General features: G+C 41.2%; 1 non-coding gene across 1 annotated transcript; it reads right to left on the reverse strand.

The window, feature by feature from the left end:
• Window positions 1-3866: 3866 nt before the first annotated feature.
• TRNAE-UUC (transfer RNA glutamic acid (anticodon UUC)) lies at window positions 3867-3939 on the reverse strand. The gene has a single exon. It is a non-coding gene; the product is annotated as a tRNA-Glu (tRNA).
• Between the last annotated feature and the right edge of the window lie 202 nt (window positions 3940-4141).

Raw genomic sequence — 4141 nt, forward strand, 5'->3', positions numbered from 1 at the left:
TGCTCAGTCACTCAGTCATGTCTGACTCTTTGCAATCCTATGGACTGGGCTACAGACTCCTCTGCCCATGATATTTTTCCAGGGAAGAATACTGGAGTGGGTTGTCATTTCCTCCTCCAGGGATCTTTGAACCCATGTCATCTGAGTCTCCTGCATTGCAAGCAGACTCTTTACCACTGTGCCATTGGGGAAGCCCCGTGTATTCTATAGGTCTTGACAAATGTATGTTAACATATATCTTCCTTTGTAGTATCATATAGAATAGCTTTCCTGCCCTAAAACCTTTCTGTGTTTTGCCTATTTATTTCTCACTCCTCCCTAACCTCTGGCAACCACTAAGTTATTCAGTGTCTCCATAATTTTTCCATTTGCAGGATGGTGTATAGTTGGAATCAAAGAATGTGTAGTCTTTTCAGATTGGCCTCTTTGACTCAGTGATATGCACTTAAGTTTCCCTCATGTCTTTTCATGAATATTACTCAGGGCTAGAAAGAAATGGCTTAAAACTCAACATTTAAAAAACTAAGATCATGACAACTGGTCCCACCACTTCATGGCAAATAGATGGGGGAAAAGTGGAAGCAGTGACAGATTTATTTTCTTGGGCTCCAAAATCACTGCAGATGCTGACCTCTGCCATGAAATTAAAAGATGCTTGCTCCTTGAAAGGAAAGCTATGACAAACCTAGACAACACAATAAAGAGACATTACTTTGAAAACAAAGGTCCATATAGTCAAAGCTATGGTTTTTCCAGTAGTCACATACGGATGTGAGAGTTGGACTAATAAAGAAGGCTGAGTGCCAAAGAATTGATGCCTTTAAATTGTGGTGCTGGAGAAGACTCTTGAGAGTCCCTTGGACAGCAAGGAGATCAAACCAGTCAATCCTAAAGGAAGTCAACTCTGAATATTTATTGGAAGGACTGATGATGAAGCTGGAGCTTCCATACTTTGGCCACTTGATGCGAAGAGCCAACTTGTTGAAATAGACCCTAAGCTGGGAAACATTGAAGGCAAAAGGAGAAGAGGGTGACAGAAATCACTATTTGCATCACTAACTCAATGAACATGAATCTGGGCAAACTCTGGGAGATTGTGAAGGACAGGGAATGCTGGCATGCTGCAGTCCATGGGATCGCAAAGAATTGGACACGACTTAGTGACTGAACAATAACAACACAAAAATAAATGAGCTATCAACCCATGAATAGACATGAGAGAAACTTAAGTTCATAAAGGCCTTTTTTTGCAAACAGATGTTCATGGCTGTTCATACACTGGCATCTGAACTTGCGACGAGTGCAAGACACATGTAAGCCTGATAGAGACTCAGCAACCAGCAACTTTAGAAACCTTACTTTTACCCTACCCCAGCCCATGCACACACACACACAAGATCATACTATTTTAAAATGTGGCAGAACCTACTCAAAAGCATTAGCAGTATTCCTGTAGCTCTTCATAGCCTGCTAAGAGCTCTAGAAGGGTAAATATGAAGAAAGATGTCTAAAATTCCTTGGGCTGGCTAATTAATCTGTCTTCTTCATTAGTAAGTATAATAACACTACCTTAGAAGGTAATTGTGATGATTAAATGAGATAGTGTAAAACAGTGATCCCCAATCTTTTTGGCACCAGGGACCAGTTTCATGTAAGTGAAAGACAGCTTTTCCACTGACAGGGGTTGGAAGGGTGGGAGGGAAGGATGATTTCAGGATGATTCAAGTGCATTACATTTATTTTGCACTTTATTCCTATTTTATTACATCAGATCCATCTCATATCATCAAGCATTAGATCCTGGAGGTTGGGGACCCCTGGTGTAAAGCACTGGCAGAGGATCTGAAATATAATGTGCTCAGCAGAACATGATGGTTCATTCTGATTGCGACCTGCTTTTCTACCAGTGACTACATGGGTTGATCTTAGGTCCATATGGTCCCCAGGCCTAGTGATTCATGTCCTCTTGAACATTAGAGCTTTATACTTTTCTTCCTTATATTTACTAGTCCCTGCCCAAAGTGGCAGTTCTCCAGCCCAGTTCTCCAGCACTGGTCCTACAATACCAGTATCTCTGGGAAGCTATATTTAATCTCAGATTGAAGCATCTCTCTTCTCCCTCAAACCCTAACTCCTTACATGGTGCCCTCTGGAAATGTGCCACATTTGACAAATGCCAGAGTCAGCATTTTCCTCTAATCTTTCACTTCATCCTCTTATCTCACTCTTACCTTGTTCCTGTATCTTCTTTTGCCCCATTTTCATCTGCATGTTGCATAGTAACCAGAGTGACTTTTCAAAAAGTGACACTCTGCCTCTTGTGTGGGAAGCTGAGTAAATAACATGCTTTAGCTTATAACACAGAGAAGGCAATGGCACCCCACTCCAGTACTCTTGCCTGGACAATCCCATGGATGGAGGAGCCTAGTAGGCTGCAGTCCATGGGGTTGCAAAGAGTCGGACACGACTGAGCGACTTCACTTTCACTTTTAACTTTTCACTTTCATGAATTAGACAAGGAAATGGCAACCTACTCCAGTGTTCTTGCCTGGAGAATCCCAGGGATGGCGGAGCCTGGTGGGCTGCTGTCTATGGGGTCGCACAGAGTCGGACACAACTGAAGCGACTTAGCAGCAGCAGCAGCTTATAACATGCTGTCATCATTTTGTGGGAAGCCTCACTATTTTATAATGTTATTTTCTCCTTCATGCTTGGTCTCTTATTTCTCTCTCTGCTTCTAATATGTTGGAAACATGTTTTTAATCATCATAAAATGGGAAATCTATACAAATACATATATACTCTCTTGGTGGCTCATCTGTAAAGGATCTGTGTGTCAATGCAGGAGATGGGAGTTCTTTCCCTGGGTCTGGAAGATCCCCTGAACAAGGAAATGGCAACCCATTCCAGTATTCTTGCCCGGAGAATCCCATGGACAGAGGAGCCTGGTGGGCTACAGTCCATGAGGTCTCAAAGAGTTGGACATGACTTAGTGACTAAACAACAACAAATATATATACGTGTGTGTGTGTGTGCTAAGTTGCTTCAGTTCTGTCCAACTCTGCGACCTTAGGGACCATAGCTCACCAGGCTTCTCTGTCCATGGAATCCTCCAGGCAAGAATGCTGGAGTAGATTGCCATGCCCTCCTCCAGGGATATATATATATATATATATATATATATATATTTATCGACCTTACTTTTCATTCAACAGCATGTTTTTACTATTGTATGGCATTTCAACACATATCCCTTCTCTTTTCTTATGTTTTCCTCTAGTGACAGAGTGATAGACAACTGTGGTGCCCCCAACTCTTCAGTACTATAAGCAACACTGTAGTGAGCATCCTTGAGCTTCTTCCTTCACAGACAAATGCCATCATTCTTCTGGGATATACGCTTTAAGTGGTGCTGCGGGTCTAGAGAACATAATGGTTGGGTTATAATTTCAGTAAATATACTGCTTTTTGGAATAGCTACAACACTCAGTAGCACTCTATACACATTCCTGACTCTCCACATCCTTGCAAACACTTCATATTTTACTATTTTCTAATGTTTGTAATAGGGGTTTTTACTTTCACTGTGTTTCTCTTTTTACTGAGTTTGAGCATATTTTCACAGACTTTTTACCCATACAGATTTCTTTTTTGTGTGAATTGCTAATTCATATCTTTTGCTCATTTTTGTATCAGATATTGGTGTTTTCCTTGAAGGAGTTTCCTGTGCATTTCTACATAAGTCTCTTATTGGTTGTAGAAATTATAGCATCTTTTCCAGTGAGTCATACATCTGATAACTTCTCTGAGGAATACTTTGGGCACTTTTTGGAGGGGAGAGTGCAACATGGCTTGTGGGATCTTAGTTTCCTGACCAGGGATTGAACCCAGGCCCACAGCAGTGAAAGTGCCAAGTCCTAACCACTGGACCACCAGGGAATTCCAGAGAGATACTTTTTTGAGTAGAAATTTTCAATTTGGTAGAGTCAAAAACATCGAATTTGCCTTTGGTTGTAATTTATAAGGCTGCTAAGGAATCTTTCTTCATGCCTAAGACATAAAGTTTATTACATTTTTTTTCCCTGTTAGATTATTAAGGTACCATTGACACCTGCAAGTCACCTTTGTACATCAGGTGTAT

The sequence above is a fragment of the Giraffa tippelskirchi genome, chromosome 2 (genome assembly GCF_054371585.1).
Source record: "Giraffa tippelskirchi isolate mGirTip1 chromosome 2, T2T-mGirTip1v1.2.pri, whole genome shotgun sequence".
Lineage (NCBI taxonomy): Eukaryota > Metazoa > Chordata > Mammalia > Artiodactyla > Giraffidae > Giraffa > Giraffa tippelskirchi.